This window comes from Lissotriton helveticus, chromosome 5_1 (assembly GCF_964261635.1).
Source record: "Lissotriton helveticus chromosome 5_1, aLisHel1.1, whole genome shotgun sequence".
NCBI classification, from domain to species: Eukaryota; Metazoa; Chordata; class Amphibia; order Caudata; family Salamandridae; genus Lissotriton; species Lissotriton helveticus.
This window is the reverse complement of record NC_136065.1, coordinates 1800147919-1800171078: the sequence shown is the minus strand read 5'-3', so window position 1 is coordinate 1800171078 and position 23160 is coordinate 1800147919. Positions and strand designations below refer to the sequence as shown.

General features: G+C 45.0%; 1 protein-coding gene across 1 annotated transcript in view; it reads right to left on the bottom strand.

The window, feature by feature from the left end:
- Positions 1 to 23160, bottom strand: part of LOC144752809 (uncharacterized) — a 489465-nt gene that overhangs the window by 349071 nt on the left and 117234 nt on the right. Inside the window, exon 3 of the mRNA XM_078640658.1 lies at positions 922 to 974. The gene's annotated coding sequence lies outside the window, so the exon portion shown is untranslated. The remainder of the gene's footprint in view (positions 1 to 921; positions 975 to 23160) is intronic.

Here is a 23160-nt window from a genome sequence, read left to right as displayed (position 1 = left end):
ACCGGGGAAGCGATGATGAAGTCGTCAACGAGATAAGCAGTTTTTGAGGTAAAAACTGCATAGATGGAGTCTTAGATGCCTCAGAGTCAGATCTCGAGGGCGTAACAGGTGTAGGAAGACTCTGAGAGGGAGAACTCATCCCTTTTGAAGTGGAAGGTTCATCCTTGTGATGTTTCTTCATCCCTTTAGGTTTAGGAGATGTCTTCTGATGTTCACTTGTTCTCTTCATAGATGAAGAAGTTTTGATGGAAGACACACTCTCCACATCAGAGACAGGATTCTCTGAAGTCTTCAACTTCTGTAGCCACAGCAGGAGACGGCCTTCTCTGTCCTTCAAGGTCTTCTGAGAGAAGATTCTACATATCTTACAATCCTTAACGTGATGTTCAGGATACAGGCAATATATACACTTTTTATGAGGGTCTTCAGAATGAAGTCTCTGCTTTCCACAGGAACCACAATGTCTGAAGAGGGACTTCTTGGTGGTAGACATTCCCAAAAACTTAATTCCTGAGAGAAAAATAGAAGAAAACTGAGCAGAGCTCAGGGAGACTCCCTTCATACGACGTGCCGTAGAAAATCTGAGGGCCTGAGCCTCTGAGGAGAACATTCTAAGAGGGTGCTGACGCCTGATTGGCCGGAATTCGGACCAAAACATAATGACTAAGATATATCATAGAAGTGATATGTTGTCTATCAAGGAAAAACTCTATTGTTTTTGCTTTCTCAATGTATATATGCTTGTGTTATGGCTACATTGCTATATTATTTACCGTGGGACTCCCACTTCGACGACGGGGAATATTCAAGCATGTGAATCTATGAAAGACACCCCAATACTGGAGAATCTGCATTCTCTTTGACTGTGCTAATCAACCAACGTGGAAAGCTACATGATAGTCCCATTAAAGCGCTACTCACCGTGCTCTTCTTCGTTCGCCTGGCCTCATCAGAAATTCTGCTACAGCAACACTCTGTAAGTCAGAAAGTAAACCTTTTAACAAACGTGGCAGGGCCTTTCTGATGATACATGGTTGCTACATACATATCAGGCTTAATTGTATGGGAAACATGAACGCACAAACTATTAAAGGGTGTATGTCAAAGGCTTAGGGTCACAACAGACTGAAAATCAGAAAACACTTATTCAAGTCTTATACCATTTTTTTTAAGAAATACTAGGAATATATTCTTTTCATTGTATTTTATTTTAAAAATAGAAATTTAAAACATGCATTATGAATAACTTCTATTTTCTGTACATGACAGGCAGTCAAAATGTGCTTTTAGTGTTCTAAATAGTTAAAAAAAACAAAATAAACTATAAATCCTATCTAATTTTTCAGAAATAATTGCGTCCTATACAAGGCCTCTGGAATTATGTGGTTCTGGGCTCTCAACAAATATCACACAGTTAGAACAGAATGACTTTTGATTCCTTGTTCACGTTTGCAGAGTCGTCTTATGGTGGAAAAGAAAAAAGTTACTTACCTGTAACTACAGTTCTCCAGAATTGGTATTTTTCGTAGACCCACATGCTTAAATCATGCCAGTAGTCAGACTTGAAGTCCCACAGTAAGCCAAAATAGCTGATCTAAAGTCAAAACATAATTCTAAGGCTGTAACACGGACTTTAATTATCCTTTTAACATCATATAAAAGCACCAAACTTTAACCAATCTGGCTACAATCAGTGTGGAGATCACACCCTGAGATGCTAATATCCTCCAGATTTCAATAGAGCACTTGTGTGAAGGTACAATACAAACAGGTGAATCTCAAAAGGGGAGGAGGGTGCGTCCCATAGGAATCTATGAAAGATACCAGCTCTGAAGAACTGCAGTTACAGGTAAGTAATAGTTTTCTTCTTCAGAATTGGAATTTTCATAGATTCACATGCTTGAATCAGAATAACAAGAAGTCATTAGTATCATACAATTTTTCGGATGGCAGGAAACAAATAAAATAAAGGCAAAACCACTTGACCAACTGCAGTGCCCCTCTGTGTAGCAGAATCCAGGCAAGAGTGTTGGGAAAAAGTATTACTGTTCTTCCAGGTTGCAGTCCCGCTTATGTCTACCAATAAACAAAAGGTGTACAAGTGCCCCTGATGTGCATATACTTCAGGTTGAATGTGCTGAAATCCTACCTTGCAAAGTGTGGCCTACCTTATAATGGCACTATACAATGTCAGCAGACACTCAGCGTGCCACAGTTTGTTTGGAAACAAATTATCCTTTTCTAGGGGGATCATAAGCTACAAGCAATCTTTCTGATTTTCTAAACGTGCTAGTTTTTTATAAGTAAAACATTAGGCACCTCCTGACATCCAGAGTGTTAAGCATCTTTTCAGCTGGCTTGCTGAGATTCTTAAAGATTTTTTTTATAAATAACAGATTCATTAGGCGAAAGTCTGTTGATAATATGGATCTGAAGCATCGATTAGTTTGTAATATGGAGCTAAAATCCTAAAGGAGAGCGAGTTTCCAAGAGAGAAATTTTATGTCTGCTTTGTGCATTGACAAAAAATGACTTTTTCATGAGTTGAGACACTACAGTATTAAGGTGCCAAGAAATTGACAGATGTTCCTGCAGTGAAAAACCCTTAAATAGGCCTTTCTGGCACTCTTTTATAAATCTTTGAGACCAGAGAGTAGGCTTTTTTGTTCCCTTATGTAACATAAGATTGCAGCTACGTATAACTCAGACCTAAGCAAGATAATTGTAATAGATATGAAAGAATATGATTTTGATGTGGAGAGTACACCAAATGCAAAAGAGTTATCACTTAGCTTCATAAGATTTTGTTTATGGACTCTGCTCTAGCATGTAGCAACATGTTTCTGCAGTCACTTTGAATTTTTAAATGGTGAAACTCATTGAATTCAGAAGCCATGCTAATAAGCGTAGAGATGCTGGATCCAGGTGCAGTTCTTGGCGCCTGTTATGAAAAAGCACGTATGGTAGAGACGGTAATGGTATGTTTGATTTTGCTCTGATGAGTGAAGAAGCTATGTGAAACTGAACTGTCTTGACCATCACAGGGCTATTCGGATCGGTCGGCATGGTTCCTTCTTCATCTTGATTATTACTCTTGCTATCAAAGATAGAGGGGGAGAGTGAAAGCATAGGTCGCTGATGAAGCTAACGCATTTCCCCAAGACCCTAGTTGCATATGCCTGCTGGCAGAGTAGCAACATTTCTTGTTGTGATTCGGTAACAGGAAGGCCATTTCGGTTTCATCCAGGGTTGGAACATTTTGTCAAGGTGAGCCTGACAAAATGTTCCCACTTGTAACATTCCTCGTATGCCCAGATCAAGAAGTCTGCGAATGGAGAACAAATGGTATATCCTGAGCTAAAAAAATCAATATCAAAGTCCAAATTAAATTCAATAAGTCAGAATGTCTTCATATTCATCTTCATTTATTTTCCAGTTCATTAGTCAATCCGGTCTTCACCAAGAGAACATAACAGTTGCCATCACGTGTTTCGTCTTGGTCTGGTAACCAAAAGACTTCTTCAGGGCTATGGCTAGAGTCAAAAATATACTAGAGAAGCAAAAGGTGTGCCAACGTGGGTCCACGGCATCCACCAATATAATTATTCATAAGTGTTTCCACATTCCAAATAGTATTTAAAAGTTCCCAAGTATATGGAAAATAACCAATCTTCAAAGTCAAGAAGTTATTATTGTCCAAAAAGATGCATACGTATATTGAAACGACCCGTAATGGCGTTTGGAGTCCAGCAGTGTCCTCCGAGTACAGAAAGAGTCCACTAGTAATCCGGTACAGACGGCATTCAGTCTACGAATGCACTGTCTATTACTGAGACACGCTCTGCTGTTAACTGAAATTGAGTTTCCTAGGACAGGGGACGATATCAATTGCCACCCTATTTGTTTGTTGTCTATTCTGTTCAGTACCGAACTTCCTTTTATTTGTGGATGGAAGGAAGGACTGTAAACCTAGAGCAATAGTTGTCATTTAAAGGATACTGCCATGAAGGTGAGTTTCCTCTGTTGCTTATAGGCCACTTACAGAAAACTCCTGTGGATGTGCTCCCCAACCATCCAGGGAAGTATCCCTTGTCACAAAGCATGATTTTTGTTGAAGAAACGTTAAACCCACTGTTGTATTTACTTGCCACTATGGTAGGCGCTATTTTATCCTTGGATTTATGGAGACAAGGTAGTCTAAATAACTTTGAGCTTTGCACCATTGTTGGTACTCTATTGCAAAGGCGACAGAGAATACTTACCACCAACATAATAGCCCTCCTGCCTGATTTAAATGCGGGTGAACCTTTGGTATAACCAAGGTGGAGACTACTCTGGCTCCGCCATGATTAGACACCTCTGATGGCCCAACGGAGTAAGGGCTTTCGGAGGTTGACCTCTGTATCTGCCCACCTAATTTATATGGGCGGACAGACAGGTCTCTTTTCACTGCCCATCACTAGCCACACCAACTTCTCTTGCCTTCCATAGGACCACTTCCATCTTCAAATGGTAGTGGTACATGATCAGGACTTAGCAAGCCACTGCTATGTTAGAGATGTTCTTGGGTCTGCTCGATATACCCTATCTAGACAAACCTCCAGGTAGACATCTCCAGGGACAGAGGACAACAGGCCTGTGACGAATGGTGTCAGTTAATTTAATTACAAGAACTGCGGCTACATTATGTATGGGATTAGAGGAAGGCTCCTTGGCAACAGGAACACCACGTCCTCCTGTTGCGAGGAGCCTGACAACGCAGCGTCAGCTGATCGTCTCGAGCATACAAGCGTCAGCTGCTCGACCCTTGGAGACGATCAGCTGCCACTACTCGAGCTACACAACCACCGCAAGTGTAATTTCAGTAATCTTTGCTGCACAAAAACAAAGAGGAAGTATCAGAAAAAGGGTTATTTGAGCATTGTTTAACCCTCTACCTTTAAAAGAGAAATCTAGATTGTTTTAATGGTATTATCTTTAACCCCAAAGGGAAATCTCCCTTATTTTGGGCATTACCTTACCTTAACTTACATTTCTCAAAGGGCTTTACTACCACTCCCCCCGAAAAAAAGGATTAACTGCTCTATCATAACGAACAACTTTTGCGCCATGTCTGACTATGATTCAGATGACGCTTCTGCCCCCACTCCTAACATCGACAATGAGGCACTTAAAAAAATCATTCATAAAGAAATGAGGTCCTGCATGATGGAGACCCTAAGTCAGATCATGTCCTCAAAAACGTCACTCCCCGACGAGGACGAGGTCACAGAGATTCCGAACCCCATCTACTCTGATGACGTCTCTGAATTAAGGGGTAAAAGATTAAAGAAAAGTAAAAATATTGATGAGAGCAATATGGGAGGTCCTAGCATCTCACCAAATCAGGGAGGTCTTAACACCTCATCTACTATTGGAGGTCCCCGCACCTCGAAATCCCTGGGTGTCCCTAGCGGCACGACTTATTTGGGTGTCCCTGGCGACATAAAACATCTGGGTGTCCCTAGAGCACAAAATATCATAACGCTCTTTACAATGTGGGAAATAACGAATTCAACGATGTCGAGTTCTCAGTCATACCTGATGAGAATGTCTTTGACCTTGATGAGGACGATCAAGAATTCTACAATCTGGAAGAGGAACTCCCATCTTCCTCTAAAGACATTATCCTTGGGGGCGTGGCCAAGCAGCATGGCCGACAGGACGTGAGCTCCACCAGCCCCGGCCAACGGACCCTGAAATCCTGTATAATTATCCTGGTGGGGGTCCTATGATACAGAATCGGGGGTCGCAAGCTCCCCTTCTATCTGTGGCCCAATAATTGGGCAAAAAGAGGCGGTCCCCCGCGAGTGAAGCCGTGGAAACTGCTGGTGCTGTGGTGCCCCGGATCTCTGACTACGCGAGGCCGGTTCTGCGGCCTGTTCTAAGAAGGCGACGGAGCAACGGAGCTGGGTGCCGGCTACAGCCCGCAGACACTGCGCCCACGGCGTCGCTCATCGGACGACGGGGCCCGCTGCCAACTGGGGCTCCGTCTTGGGGAGACCTGGGAGGATACCTGCCGGGGTCGACTGAGACCTGTGCTGATTGTCGCGGGTCCTGAGACGGCTGTGGCGGACACGGCGTCTGGCCCTCCTTCCCGGTGCCTCTCCCCCCCTTTTCGTGGGGAACTTCATCGATCCTGGCGACGCTGCCCGGAGGGAGGGGCGCTCCCCGGCTGAGAGGTCTCGGCGGACCGAGACAAATCCTGCGGCAGAACGATCAGAAGCGGCCCTCTGCTGGGAGAGGCCCCAGTCTGCGGCCTACATAACTGCGGAGGCGGCGCCACAGACCCAGGTGAGTGCGGCCCTTGAGACCGGCGGGGAGCCTCGGCCGGCCAGTTGGGAGGCCCGCTGTCCCCAGATAGCCCGACACGGCTCACCCACACCACACATAAGCCCCCAGCTGGAGGAGAGACCGGGAATCCCGGGGACCACGAGCACAAGCCAGCGCTGATGGGAGGAGGCGGCTCGGGCTGCCCAACTGCGTAGACAGGCCCGCGAGCCCCGGAGACCTGAAAATGCCGGGGGCCCGTATCCTGAAGGGACGCCGCCAAAAAGACTCAGCGGACCACGCCCCTCGCGGGAGTGCCTGCAGCAGGGGCCGGGCCAAATCTTTGCTCCCTTGCACATAGATTCACTGGGGAGATCCCGGATTACACGACACCCTGAAAGAATTGGGGGGCACTGGTGAACCGGAGTCCTCTCCCAGGATCCCCCTGCAATGCATGCCCCGAGTACTGGCCATTGTGGGGCGGTACCACCTCCGCAGAGATACCGAGTGCGACCCAAACACCTGGTGGCTCTCCTGCGTCGCTATGCCGCATTCCCCCCCCCTTCTGAAGTGTTGGAGGCTCGGTGGGGAGAGAACGGTGGGTCATGCTCCCCTGCTGGGGTCACGTATACCAGAGAAAGACACTCCATAGATACTGGCGGCCTTCTGCCAGCGGCAGATACCTGGTGGAGGAGTGGAGATCGGCTGCTGAGTGGAGCTGCAGACTGCATCTAGGGCCTGGGGGGCGAACTGTGCCACAAAAGTGCGGGCATTGCAGGGTGCAGCCTTTGTTGCCCCCCCCCCCCCCCGGAGAACTGGTCGAGACGCTTGGGGCTCAGGTAATGCGCAAGGACAGGATGTCTTGCTCCACGCAACCCAACACGAGAACGCAGTACACCACCCAGCAGCTACCATCACAGCGGATTACGCGGCAGTCGGGACAAGATGAGGGAGCGGAGACCCCTGGCGAGCCCTCCCGGGCAGAGCTGCTGAGAGCGATCCAGGGATCCCACACTGCGCTGGAGCGCCAAATAGAAACGGTGTCCATCGATGTCAACCTATTGAGGACGGACCTCTGAAAGGTGGCGGATAAAGTCTCCGATGCCGAGGGCAACATAGAAGAGTTGCAGGGTGAGGTGGCCTCCCTTAGGAAGACGGTCTCACAGCTTTCGGCCACGACGGGTGCCCTGGAGAGGAGAGCGGAGGATGCGGAAGGAAGGGCGCGTCGCAGCAACATCAGGGTCCTTGGGGTGCAGGAACGGGCAGAGGCGGGCAATGCGGAGCGTTTCCTCGAGAACTGGATTCGTACTCAGTTGTGCCCAAGGGGCCTCTCGGAGGTCTTTGTGATTGAGAGAGCGCACTGGGCTCTGGTCCCCCGACCGCGGCCGGGTGCCCCGCCGCGGGCACTCATTGCCAAGAATCAAAATTGTCAGGACAGGGACTGTATTCTACGTGCGGCAAGGGAAACAGCAAATCTTTCCTTTGAAAACAGCAGAATCCCCCTTTACCAGGATTACACCCAACAAGTCCAAGAGCAGTGAAAAGTCCTTTTTGGGAGTTAAGCAGAAGTTCCGGGAGATGCACCTGCAATACATGCTGCTATACCCGGCAAACTCAAGGTGCTGTCCCAGGGAAAGGCGCACTTCTTCGATTCCCCGGAAGAGGTCTGGGAATGGCTGGAGATCAGGGGAGAGGACCTACCGCCAGCTGAACATGGGGGACCGCGTGAGAAATGGGGAACTGGACCACCATGGAAACGCTCCAACAGGCGAAGACGCCGCTCCGAGGCCGCAGAAAGCGAGGAGAGCCGCAGGGTCACTGTGGGGGTCGATGGGGCTCTACATCTGGCCCGGTCGGATGCTGAAGACGAGACAGGAGCCTTGAAGCCACAAGAGCCCGAAGATATACTGGTCCCGGAAACACTGCAGGTCACGGCAGAGAGCACGCCGCTCACAGCTCCGGCGGTCCCAGAGACTGGGGGGACTGGGACTCCCAAGGCAGCGGATCCTTCTTGAAGGGACCTATAGACTGAGGGTATAACATGCTTGGCCAATGGCAGGTCCTCGGAATGCGTTGGGCCCACTTCAGAGTGTGGGGCCCGTGTCACATATCCTTTGCAGGAGGGTTTCCCCGCTGTGTATAATGTATGAATGAATGAGGAGGGGGGGGAGTGTGGATGGGGAGATGAGTGAGTCTGGAATTGGGCCGCCTAGTCGAGCCCGGTACGTATGTTTTTGTATTAGCACTGGGTCTGGCAGGGAGTTAGGAGGGGGGAGAACTGGGGGGGTTTTCTTTGATTGTTTCATGAGTGTATTTGCCTCGTTGGGCGAATGGGGAGGCTGTGCACGTCCTGGCACCAGCAGGGTAAGGGCATCTTGGCGTATATGGTTGTTGCTGATAATTTGCTCGCGGGTGGGGGGGGCTTATTTGAAGGGGACGTTGAGGGGACATGCTTTAGGCATTATTGGTTTTGCAGGTCGGGCACTGGTGGGGACATACTCTGTGAACAGTCTGATACAGCAGTGTGAATTCTACTGGAAATCATGGGGTATAAATTTATGAGCTGGAATGTGAGGGGGCTAGGCACATGCACTAAACGATATAGAGTCCTCTCCTTCCTTTGAAGACACAAAATATCCATTGCTTGCTTGCAGGAGACCCACCTTGGGGAAGACGGGGCACAGAAATTGGGGAAAAAATGGCGTGGTCAGCTGTTTCATGCGTCCTTCTCTACCTCTATGCTAGGGGGGTTCTTGTTTGGGTGGCGCCTGGGGTACCGTTCGCAATCCAGTATATGGAAGCGGACATTCAGGATCGCTACCTGCTTCTTAGGGCCGAGCTTGATGGCAGGGACCTGTTTATCTTGAATTCTTATGCACCCAATATTGATGACCCGACGTTCTACGGGTCTCTGCAAAATGCCCTGCTTCATGACCTGGGTACACCGTTGCTTTGGTTTGGAGACTTCAACTGTATCCTTGACCATGTGTTGGATAGATTCCCACCCCGGGCGGGTACAAAACCCCGTGTGACTACACAGCTTAAAGAGGTCATGGAAAACGTAGGGGTAGTGGACGTCTGGCGCTTCCGACACCCGGCACAGAAGGTGTACACATGCTTCTCCCTCACACATAGTACATACAGCCGCCTGGACAGAGTATTGATAGCGAATGCCGAACCCACCATGCCAGTGGATATAACGCATCAAGCCCGTTTCCTGTCGGACCACTCCTGGCTTGCATGGTTCAATGAGAGCCACAGGTTGTCCGCCCCCGGACTTGGAGGGTCACAGTGGATATCCTCCAGGACCAAGTGGGAAAGGATCACGTGGGTAAAGCCATCGAAGACTATATAAACATTAACTGGGGGGAGGGCAGCATGTCCCTGGCCACCAAGTGGGAAGCCCTGAAGGCGGTAGTGAGGGGCACTTGCATGGGACTCACCTATGGTGTCCGAAAGCAGCTCCTCCAAGATCTCCAAAAGGCGGAAGATACCCTTCTGAACACCCAACATGTGGTGGACCCTACCGCACTACAGAGGCGGGAGGAACACACTGCCCAGACGCAGCTCCATGATATCCTAGATAGGCTCGACAAATACACCCTGGGCCAATATCGGCAGCGCCTCCACAGAGAGGGTGATAGGTCAGGGAGGCTATTGGCCTGGATTCTGAAACGGGAGCAGACCCCCGAGCGCATTGTTGGCCTTCGGGACCGAGACGGAGAGTTGGTCTACTCAGAGAAGGCCCTCCTAGAGGTTCTCCATTGCCATCTACAGCAAGTATACTCCGCGGACGCAGATATTTTTGAGGCCTCTTATATCCCCTATCTACAGGGGCTACCTGTCTCGACCCTTTCGGATTTGGATCGGGAGGAGCTGGACGCACACCTGACATTGCCTGAGGTTCATGGGGCGCTGGCCCACCTCCCGCGTGCCAAATCGCCGGGAAGCGATGGGTTTCCCCCGGAATTTTATCACGAATTCAGGGATAATTTAGCCCCGCTGCTTTTACAGGTGTACCTGGAGGCGTTCGAGAGAGAAGAACTCCCACAGAGCATGGCTCAAGGGGAAATCTGTATGATCCTCAAACCTGGGGGGCACAAGTGTAGTGTAGTTCCTATCATCCCAATAGGCTCTGCGCATTGGAATAATACCTACAGCAGTAAAGGCCTAGACCAGACGTTAACTAGGTCTACTACTGTCGATACTAGACTTAAAGTTTTGGGTTTGCCAGCTTAGCTCAGAGTTCACTAGAAACTTTCTCGAATGTTCAGGAAAGAATTAACTCCCCTGATTTGACAAGAAGGGATTTAGTTTCTGACAACCATAGAACATGACAACTTTGCTCTCCCCTAATCAAGAGTATATCTTGAGAGTCGTGTGAACAAAAGGCAATTTATTTTACTCAGTCAGTACGTGCATTCTTAGTCTCATCAGAATGTAGAGAAAAGGAAGAGACGGGCGTGTTCAATAAAAAGGTGTTATTTATTGATCAGTCTCTTTTCTCGTACAAGAAAAATGGATCGATATTATTGCAATACTTATAGTTAAGTAAAGTGCATACATTAAAAGCAATAGTATAAAATAATACTGTAAAAACATTGATATGGTTTCTAAGCCATAAGATGTTTTAAAATGAATAAAATATATTACATACACATATACATTTGACTAAACGTACTCAACTGGTGTTTCTAGATACGCCTACCCCGTGTACCTGACCTAAGTCTAATACGAGGGCGGGAATAGAAAGTTACAGTTTAAGTTAAGTTTGTTTTTGCCAAGTGAATAACTTAAGAATTCTCTGTGAGGGGTTATTCAGTTCTGTACCTGGAAGTTAGGATGAATGAGGAATGGTATCTCTCTCTCTGGTCTCGATATTCCAGGCTGCCTGCGAGGGCTACCCAGAAACGCCGGGGCTGGATTTCTCGGCAGGAGAAGTCAGCGCGTCTCTCAGCGCGTCAGGAAGGCGGGGCTGCTGCCAGCGGGGTCTGCTCTGCTCTTGGCTTCGGCAAGTATGGCTGCTCCGTCTCGTCACCACGCGTGTGTTTGCATAGGGCAAGATCGGTAATATTTATACCTTTAAGGTGCCGAGATTGACGTAAGGATGGACATAGATACGTCAATAAGGATGTCATACGACTTGCTCGTTAGCACATTCTTTTACTGAAGTTCTCGGTGAAATCAAAACAATGGCCGCAGGGTTTTGCCCAGGTTGTCATAGGTTTGATTTGTTATGAGAACTCCGTATGCCTTATCAGGGGCTGGAGGAATATCGCTTGTCTAATTAGATCGCAAGCGTTATGACCTAATCAGATAACACGTTCCTGTGCCGTAGTGTGACTGCGTCAGATAACGGTATCTGCATCATGGGGATTTTCTGCCTCATGGGCTGATTACTAGTTAACTTGTTAGTTTACTAACCAGAATAGGGTCAGGAATAGGGGGATCGATTCAGGACCTATAGGAATACATCACACCCACTCCACGCTAACTATGTACATATTTACTAATCTATGCATAGTATAACATAGTACAACATACTATAGAGTATAGTGTATACCTTACCACCCCAAAATACATAAATGCATTTTGAAATTTTTCAAATATACGGAAAAATTGCAGACATATGTATTGTATGCACTCAAGCTGTAGAATAATGCCAAAGAAATCGCATTTGTATACATTATTGCTTATTTGGTATATGAGAATTACACATGAAATGGCTTCTTAATACAGAAAAAAAGTTCGAGACCATTCCATCACAGAATAAAATATTTATGAACGTATCAGCGGGCAGCTAATGTCTATAAGCTATCTAAAATTTAGAAACCTTAGTTCTTTAAGAATAGTTTTTACTTTAAGCAGAAGATAGTGTCCCGAAAAATATGCAAAAATATTTGGGGCTGCTGAAAAATTGCTGTCCGTGAACTGGAGGGAAAATCTGTTCATGTGACTTTATTTTTACAGTTGAAGGCCGAATTCAGGGAACGCCGTGTGCGAGCTTGCTCAAAAGTCTCTATTTCTGTTCTGGAGAGAACATCATATCATTCAGGCTTTCGAAAAAACTGTCAACAGCTTCCTGGGAAAGTTCCACTAACTCGGAAATAGGTGTAATCATGCATTCTTGCGCATGATTGTCTCCATTGACATTCTGATTTGCATTACTGACAGAAGGTCGTACCTGTTCGATGCTGCTTTCATCTTGAACTTCACTACCCATCAATCGTAGTGGTGAAGCTTCCACGAATGCCGTCATCAGGATTGGTAGCCTTTGAGGGCAGCACAAAGCATGAACCTTGATCGGGCTCAACAATGTTTCTGCATCCATTGGCGCATCCGATTGTAGTGTCAGACAGGTGTCTAACACGCATTCTTCTCCGCATAGCAGACACCTCAATACTGGTAAAACACATCTTTGCCACATTGGTCGAAATGATAGAAACCAAGTCATGTTCAGGTCTCTAAGCCGGGAGAGTCCCAGGATTTTTGATATCCGGTCCCGGTATCCAATGGCTAGGATTGTTTCTTCCCTTGTCGCAAGAGTTTTGTCTGTGACATGGGTTGCCATAACGAAAAATAAGGACTAAGAATAGGATTCCTGCAATTAGTCCCAGGATCAGGGGAAGTCCGCCAAAAATCGAATGGACGAAATCTGGAAAAATACCCAGTATGGCTTTGAATGGTGTTAATGCCATCGAAAATACTGTCTTAAATACCTTTGAGACCCCATTGGTATCAGAAATATTTAAGATTTCATTCAGGATTTCCGCGAAATGTACGGGGGAATTAGTTGATAATAATGTATGTATCTCTGCAGTCGTCCTTGCGACTTGTAGATCATACGTTTCTTATGATGACGAGAGCCTGGTAGGCGTCTGAAGAAGCACTGTTTTCATTCTGCTTAAAGTATCTATTCGAATAGAAGTAATTTTCAAATTGGGCCATGCCCTTGCCTCCCTGTCTGGGAAGGAGCTGGGGAACAATGAGCGTCCACAGCACTTGACCTTCGCAGTCGTAGTTACTAGATAAGGAGTCCCGGGCATAAGACTACAACATTTGCGGTCTACAATAAGAATGTAACTCCCATTATAGAGTCTTTGAAAGAATGGTTCTATTTCTGTTGCAGGTGCGCCTTGCTGGTGACATGAAAGGTTGTATGAATTCCCTTCACAGGCTCCATGCAAACTAATTCCGTTACACAGAAGCGTGCCGCTTAGTGACATCGCACAATTATTGCCACTAAGAAACACTTTCTGTCCTTTATTACTGACACATGCATGTGAATAGGGCAGGTTCCATGTTGTTTTAAGGTATCCTTTTCCCAATTTCTCGTACATGCCAGCCTGTATATATTTTTGGCAGTATTGAAACCTGAAGGTTGAGATTGGAATATTTATTATCCCATGTATTATCCATTCACTGACAGGTCGTTCTGACATTGTCACTGGTAATCTCTCAAGTTTCTCAATGCTCAGGATTGTATAATCAGCACCCTTTTGTGCCATACTGATTTGTCTATCAGTAAGGTTAAAGATTTGGAATAGTGACGTTGTGTTGATTAAACGCCAAGGCACATAGCCTGAACGCAGATTTTGTAACGTCCAGCCAAGCTGTACAATAGAACGCAATTGTGACTGACCGTGTTGTAATAACAGTAAGTCCTGCGATAATATGTCGATTGCTGAAGACACAATGCTGTCCAAAGAAAAAATTCTGGAGGACAGAGTCATTAACCCATTGTCCACTACAGAAAGTGATTTTTCCAAATTAATACGGTCAATTTCCTGTATTCTCTCTGCTGTTTCAATTTGAGTAACCTTCCAGGCCTCATTGTATGCTGCATATACAGAGGCTGCTATGAAACGCTTTTGACGCTGTTTGCGTGGTCCCAAAGTGAAATCACGCAAGTCAGCACCATCAGTAAGTAAAGTTAGGTGTTGCTTAATTTCTGCCAGTGTGGAAGTTTGTAGCCATTGAAGGCATAATTTGCCAACACTGTAGGTTGTTATTATCCCTGGGTGATGTCTTTGGGGATATCTAGGGTCTGGCCTGGTCATTTTGAACCCCTGTGTTTTGTTCAGGAATCTGTCTTGACAGTTATTAGTATCTGTGGGCCAGATCAACCACTGTTTCCAATCAGGATGTGTTCTGTTTTGGTTTAATATATGGTTTACGTCTATCTCTTCATCTGTAGAAGTGTTGCTAAACATTGTTGGCTTTGGAATAGACGGTTTATTTAAATCTTTGATTTTGGCTAGGCCAAGACAGGTGGTTTGTTGAACAGTGTCGTTTAAAAATATCATTTGTTCTGGGATCATGCAGGCTCTAAACAAAGCTTCTATACCCTGTACTTGCCATTCTTTTGTACCCCAAACACTTTTCAATTCAACATTTTTGTCCCAATAATCAAACCCAAAAGTATTCATTTTTTCAAAGAATGAGTCTGAATATAACAATTTTGTGTTGGTTATCATGGTCTTGGTCCCTGTTTTGTTTGACAATTTAAAATAAAATGTTTCAGCATTACTTGTGTTAAAACCTGAAAAATATGAATATTTGTCGTAAACGGTTCTTGAGCTCCCTTTTGGAGGTGTTGCACAATGTTCCCATTGATTATAATTTAAAACATTTCTAGGTTGTGCAGATCTATGTAAAAAATGGTTACCATAGTGGTTATAACAGTACATACTATCATAATTTGTAGAACCCTGCAAATAATCATGTTTGGTAAATTTAGCAGACATTACTAAGTCAGACATCATATTATTAATGCTTTCGAAGTCCCAATCATCAGCAAATGAGTTTGGTTTTACAAAGTCACTCAAGGAGATCTTAATTTGGTGTGGATATTTCAGGATCTCGACCGGACCATAAATTTCATAGTCAGTGTTGTCCCAAGCTACCCCACCAGGTATCGGGTTGGCTGTGAAGTTGGCTGAAGAAAGTTCTCTTTTCTCGACGTGTGAAGATGTGTGTGGTTTGAGGATCAAGTTGATTTTCTGACTTGCTGTGTCCATTTTAGCATATTTTCCCTCAATGAAGCGTCCCAATGTTAGTATCATGATGAGCCAAAGTATGAGGATAAATGCACCAAAACCCACCCAAAATTCAATCCATGGTGAAATCAGATATGTTTCTTTCAGTTGTTTCAAAAGTTCCTTAGCTTTATCTTTAAAGGTTTTTGATGATGGCTGTGTCTTTGATTCACTGAAGCCTTCAGAGGAATCATCGAAGTTTATGAAGTAGCCGGATGCAGTTCTGTCAATTGTTCCAATTGCTTCAGGATTTCTGTTTCTTGCATTTTCGTTTGGTACTTCATTATAGATTGGTGTGTCTCTGCTAAATGTTTTTATTTGGGTTTTCAGAGGTCTGAGTTCTATTGCATTGTTGCATAGTCCTTGTTGTTCTTCTGTAGGCGTTTCGAATGTGATGAGCCTCTTTGTTAGGACCTCTGTACTGGTAGCAAACCTTGGTGTTCTGCTACTTATTGGGAGTCCACTTGGCCTACTGTTTGTTATCGGCCACATGTTGTGGTTTTACCAGGTCGATGGATACAACTCGGTTCTCCTTTTTACCAGCAAGTGGCTGTAGTACAACTGATCTTGTCCCGTTGACAGACAAGACAGGAACTGCTTTTCTGTAAGAAGGCCCAAATTCCTTCTTTACCGCGATCTTCTCCCTGACTAGATCCCCGACTTTTGGAATCCAGACAGGTCTTGCTGGGACAGGTGGTGGTTCTTCAGTGGTTGTTGGCTGTTGTTTCAACTTTATGTTGCTCAGGTCTTTTCTTGTTTTGTTTAAGTCCTGCAAAATAGCCAAACGGTCTTTGATATCAAAGCTTTTTTCTTTCACCACTGAAGTCTGACTATCAATGTCAGAGATCATCATCCTAGTTCCAAATAATAATTCGTACGCACTGAATCACTTCAGAGAATTTCTTGGCAAGTTATTGAGACTACGTTGGACACTTATTAGATGTTTGACCCACCCAGCTCCCGAACCTAATATCCTTTCCGCTATAGATTGCTTTATGCCTTGGTTTTTTCTTTACACCATCCCGTACCCTCAGGAAGGAAGTGAGAAGATTCCCGCTGGGCTATGCTCATTTGGTCATGTTTCCCCTCAGGCTTGAGGGCTAGAGTGGAGACAATGGTCAAACGTAGCATGCTCTTAGCGTATATGCCATTTAGACTCGCAAATCTTTGTATAACAGTCCGGACGTCAGCCGAGTGCTGGTGATCTACATTATAAGTGGAACTAGCCTGTATATGTTAATCGCAACCCTTCCTTTTTACTCCTGATTTTTTCTGGAGTAGAACGACGAGGTATTAAACTGTTTCTCTCCCCACTGCGATCTCTGTTGCAGTTTGGGCAGTTTTTTACAAACATGGTGTGACGCAGGCTCATGCCTGGCCACCAGTACCTTGATTGTAATTCTTCCAGAGAATTTTTTAGTTTGAGGTGTCTGAGACCCTCGCCCATATGTGCGTCTGCGATTAACAAGTTTCTCCTGTCCATGTTTGGAATCACTCTATCCCCCACTCCAGGGATTCGAGCAAAAGGGACGGAGTTTGCATCGATTATGTATGTATAATTGAGTGGATAGTTGATCGGTAACGCTGGGCAGTCGCCTTTTGATGACTTTTTCACCGCCAGCACTGTTTCACCGTCAATGTATTTTAATGTACGCTTTTTTCGAACTACGGGAGCCGATTTAGTGGCTGCCGCTGCGGCCGTTTCAGCCAATGAATTCCCTGCAACGTGAACGCCATCACGCTGATAACTCAGTGAGTGAGTCACGTGAGTCTTTGGTATTTTTTTTTGTAAAAGAGCTATTTGTTCCCAGAGCAGTTTCTGCTTTATTGGTGCATCTGTGTTATCTTTGTAACCGTTTTGAATCCATGTCTGCAAATCCTTGTTATATGATTTGACGCAGTAATATGAATCTGACACTATAAGTGTCGGGAATTCGCGATCCGCATTATCTAGCGCCATTTTCAAAGCTAATATTTCAGTTTGTTGTTCTGAATTAGTTTCTACTGAGTGTGTTTTTGTTAATAGAGGTTTTAGTTTACCTCCGCGCCACACTTCTTTTGTAATCCCGCATGTGGGGTTGTATGCCTGTTCGCCCCAAACGGAGGGTTGAGCATGTCCGTCTGTATAGATTACACAGGCGTAATGTCGTAAAGGCAGAATGTCGATTGGCAGAGGGTATGTTTTTTCATATTCTAGATTTTCCATTTCTTCTAGTTCTGGATCAAAGTAGTAGTATACTTTGTCCGTTGTGATTGAATTCACCCATTGTATCCATTCCGGATTCAATGTTGTTGTTGGTAAATTACACGGTGTTGTTAATGCCTCAAAGGCTGATTCGGCTGTTCTGACTGTGATATGTCTACCGTCTGCTTGATCTTTTTCTCTAGCTATTGCGGTTTGAACTGCATGAACAATTTTTTCTTTGTTGCTGAATTTCTGTTCAGCTTTTGTGTACAAGTGTGATTTGAATGCAATTGGTACCTTTTCTCCCTCATTAGAGGTCAGGTATGTGAATCCGCATCTCCCTGGGATGACTCGAATCACAAGATTGCGTGTGTTATCACGTGTTTCTAATTTTGTTTTAATTAGCATGTCTGTTTGTAGGGATCTCAAAATTTCTGTGTGTATTTGAGTCCAATTGGATCTTTTAAAATCTGGTTTTATCAGATCATAAAGGGGTTTGACCCTTTCTGCGTAATTTGCAATGTATGTTCTTCCGAAGTTTAGGAAGCCTAGAATCGACTGTAAGTTTTTTAGTGTTCTAGGTGCTTGGAGTACGGCACATTTCTCTAGGAAATTGTCAGCCAGGCTTTTGCCTTCACTTGATAACTCATATCCTAAGAATAGGACTGTCAGATGGGCAATTCTGGATTTTTTAAAGTTGAATTTGTAACCCTCTGCTGCGAACCCAAGTATTATGGTGTTCACTCTCTTCAAGTGAGTCTCCAAGTCATCATCTGTTAAGTAAATGTCATCGACATAAGATAATGCTTCATCGTCATATAGTTGTAGTAATTCTGTTACTCTCGCTGAGAATACCCCCGGGCTGTTCTTGTACCCCTGGGCTAACCGACAGAATTGTTTTTGAGTGCCATTTATTGAGAACGCAGTTAAATATCTGCTCTCTGGGGCTATGTTTTGACAAAAGAATCCATTAGAGATGTCTAATGTTGTTTTGTATTTTTTGCGCACTATGTTATTCATTAGTGCAGCACTGTGTGAGTTTTGCACTGCAAAAGTTTTGCAACATGTGTTAAGGTGTCGGTAATCCAAAACTAGACGATATGAATTGTCTGGTTTGGAGACCGGAAACAAAGGGTTGTTCATTTGTGAGGTGCAAGTTTCAATCACCCCCTGGTATTCTAGCTGATCTAGTATTTCATTTACCTGTTTTTTAGCTTCTTGCTTAATTGGGTACTGCCTTTGTGCAGTAGGTTGTGATTTTAACTGGATTTTGTGAGGAGGAGAATCCTCATCCCATCCCACGTGATTTTTATATAAAGCAGGAGCTAGAGCCACTGCCCACTTTCTAGCAAGTGTGTATTTTTTATGAATTGGAATTTGATTTGAGAAGGCAGGCATAATTATTTCTTCGCCATGAGGGCACTCCCTGACAAACTCTGGTGGCCAGTCTTTTTCAGCTAGAAGGATGTCATAGCCCTTGGAGAGATTATCCCAAAATAGTCCCCTTATTTTCCTAGTCTTATCCCCCTCTATACGCAATGTTATTTCGTATATTTTGTGAGGTTTGCTAACTCTGGTGTCCGCAGTTTCCACTTGAAGATATTCATTCGTGTCCACTGTCTCCAGATGATTCATAAGGACTTTGCGAGCTATGCTCACTTCTGCTGCACTGTCTAGCATTGTCTGAGCCCACTCTCCGTTTTTCAGTTGTGTCCTCAGTATTCTCGGCATTGTTAACTACCTTGATACTGGCTACCTTCTTTTTTGGAAATTGTAATTTCTTTTTTAGTTGAGCAGGTTCCTTGTCTTTGGACTTGGCGTGCTCTTCTCTTTGTTCTGATCGTCCTCTTCTTTCTGATTTCTGCGAGGAAGTCTGAAAAGATTGAGAGGGACGTGTATCAATGTCTTGATATCTATCAGGCTTCTTTATATTATCCCTATTTCTAAGGTTATATCTATTCCCAGAGGGGTCACTCTGGGGTGACCTGTGTCTTTGGTTCGGAGATTTTTCTCTTCGCCTAGGAGACCTTCCTCGGGACTGGAATTTCTTTTCTTTAGGATTGGATTGTTTGTTTCCATCCCAGTTCTTTTTTGGTGATGTAGATTCATTATTAAAAAATATTTTTTCTGGACTTTCAATCAGTTGCGGTTTTACTGGTATTCCACCTAAACTATCTCTACCTAGTTCCTCATAGGATTTTTCTATGATTCTGGCAATTTCCGCTGGTTGGTCTGCTATATCTGTCTCTTTTAACCTCTGGCGGATCGCCACGTTTGCTGCTTCACCTTTTATGTTGGCTAATAATATAGCCGAGACCTGCTTGAAGTCTTTCAGTAATTTCATACCAAGAGTTAAAGCGGGTTCAGGACCATATTCATCTTGAATTTGTTTTAGCACATCTGGTATTACCGAAATGGATGGAACACCGTGCGTTTTTGTGTAGATGGAAGCAAAGACTGTACCCCAAGTGTCACAATCCTCAATGTGTGGTGCGATTCCCATTGGAAGACAGATAGTCAGAATCCTGTGTTTTTCTAATGGGGTGGTGTCAGGAAACACCGCCTCTATTTGGGTGATTTTCTGTGCCAACCAGAATGGTATTTGTTCCCGTTTTGCCGGTACTTTACCTAGGCAGGACTGGATGTTCTGTGGTGTAATTTTATTTGTGTTCCCCTGGTGAGGGGTCAGCTGTGGGAGTTTAATCGCTGGCTGAATTGTTGAAGTCCGCATCACATACTGGACTAATTGTCTATGTATTTTTATTAATTGTTTTAGCTGTGTTAACAGCTCTGCTGCTGGCATCTCATTGATGTCTGGATGTGGTGTGTATCCGGCTAGGACCGGCCACGTTGCTCCTGGTCTACCTAAAGGACCGAGCCTGGTGATGTGATTATTATGTTTTAGGGCGCCATCAAATAAGAGCAAATGCTCTTGAAATTTGAGTGGTACTTCCACCTCCTCGAAAGGAGTGTACTCATTAGGAGGTTCCTCTATTTTGTAATAGTGGAAGTACTTTGTTACAGCATTTGCTGCTGGAAAATGTATCCATGAATAGTATACCTCTGTCTGCCGATATTCGTGTGCCTCAATTACGAATATGACTGTGCCACCTCTAGGTGTCAGTCCATTTTCTATAAGTTTTAGAGTTATAGATCTCCTTTTGATGACCGGGATGAGTATTATATCCTGGTCTGCTGCCTGCATGGTAGCATCAGCTGCTGCGAGTTCAGTTGCTAATCTAACTGCCTCTCTTTCATCCTCATTGTCTGACATGTTACTGACAGGATGGTTATTTCTTTTGTTTGCAGATCAGGTTTCTTATGGAAACAAAGGTTAGATGCACAATATTTTGGAACTGTTTATCCTTCAACGTTGACTATACCAAGAACCATACATAGGAGTTCCCTCCTGCGAGGTCTGGCGGATATAACCTTTCACCCACTCCAGACGTCTTTGGAGTATTATGGAAAAAGGGGTCTGAGTGAGAAAGCACGACTGAGTTACTCTAAATGTCTTACGTTAGTTTTATCGCCCTTTCCAAACGCGTTGGGCGCCATGTAGTGTAGTTCCTATCATCCCAATAGGCTCTGCGCATTGGAATAATACCTACAGCAGTAAAGGCCTAGACCAGACGTTAACTAGGTCTACTACTGTCGATACTAGACTTAAAGTTTTGGGTTTGCCAGCTTAGCTCAGAGTTCACTAGAAACTTTCTCGAATGTTCAGGAAAGAATTAACTCCCCTGATTAGACAAGAAGGGATTTAGTTTCTGACAACCATAGAACATGACAACTTTGCTCTCCCCTAATCAAGAGTATATCTCGAGAGTCGTGTGAACAAAAGGCAATTTATTTTACTCGGTCAGTACGTGCATTCTTAGTCTCATCAGAATGTAGAGAAAAGGAAGAGACGGGCGTGTTCAATAAAAAGGTGTTATTTATTGATCAGTCTCTTTTCTCGTACAAGAGAAATGGATCGATATTATTGCAATACTTATAGTTAAGTAAAGTGCATACATTAAAAGCAATAGTATAAAATAATACTGTAAAAACATTGATATGGTTTCTAAGCCATAAGATGTTTTAAAATGAATAAAATATATTACATACACATATACATTTGACTAAACGTACTCAACTGGTGTTTCTAGATACGCCTACCCCGTGTACCTGACCTAAGTCTAATACGAGGGCGGGAATAGAAAGTTACAGTTTAAGTTAAGTTTGTTTTTGCCAAGTGAATAACTTAAGAATTCTCTGTGAGGGGTTATTCAGTTCTGTACCTGGAAGTTAGGATGAATGAGGAATGGTATCTCTCTCTCTGGTCTCGATATTCCAGGCTGCCTGCGAGGGCTACCCAGAAACGCCGGGGCTGGATTTCTCGGCAGGAGAAGTCAGCGCGTCTCTCAGCGCGTCAGGAAGGCGGGGCTGCTGCCAGCGGGGTCTGCTCTGCTCTTGGCTTCGGCAAGTATGGCTGCTCCGTCTCGTCACCACGCGTGTGTTTGCATAGGGCAAGATCGGTAATATTTATACCTTTAAGGTGCCGAGATTGACGTAAGGATGGACATAGATACGTCAATAAGGATGTCATACGACTTGCTCGTTAGCACATTCTTTTACTGAAGTTCTCGGTGAAATCAAAACAATGGCCGCAGGGTTTTGCCCAGGTTGTCATAGGTTTGATTTGTTATGAGAACTCCGTATGCCTTATCAGGGGCTGGAGGAATATCGCTTGTCTAATTAGATCGCAAGCGTTATGACCTAATCAGATAACACGTTCCTGTGCCGTAGTGTGACTGCGTCAGATAACGGTATCTGCATCATGGGGATTTTCTGCCTCAAGGGCTGATTACTAGTTAACTTGTTAGTTTACTAACCAGAATAGGGTCAGGAATAGGGGGATCGATTCAGGACCTATAGGAATACATCACACAAGCACGACCCCTCCTCCTATCGGCTGATCACTATGATAAACACGGATAACAAAATTCTCAGAAAAACTATTGGCCATCCAGCTGGCACCCCACATGGAGTATTTAGTGCACCAAGACCAATGCGGCTTCATTCCCGGGCGTAACACGGCAATGAACCTTAGACGGTTGGCCCACATTCAACACGAGGAGCAAAACAGGGAAGAGCAGACGGTCTTGGTCTCCATAGATCTCGCCAAGGCTTTCGATACCGTCGACTGGGGATACCTCCAAGAGGTCCTCCGGACATTGGGCTTTGGGCCCAACCTCGCACGCTGGATTAGAATCCTCTATAGCTCCCCTAGGGCTGGGGTGCGTCAGGGTGGTGCAAGGTCGGAGGAGTGGCGGCTGGGTCGGGGCACGAGACAGGGGTGCCCCCTCTCGCCGCTACTCTTCGCTCTAGCTATAGAGCCATTTGCTGTCAAGATCCGTACAGAGCTGCAGCAGTGGGGTATTCAGGTGGGGGACACCTGCAATGTCCTATCGTTATACGCGGATGATGCTTTGTTCTAATGACAACCCCCAGAGAGGCGCTCCCGAGGTTGTGACCCTCCTGGATCGCCTCAATCGTAATAAGTCCCTTTTTTCCCATTATCCGGCTTTGGCATGGTTCCTCTGGAGGACTTACCGGAGCTTGGCCTAAGATGGGAGTGGACCA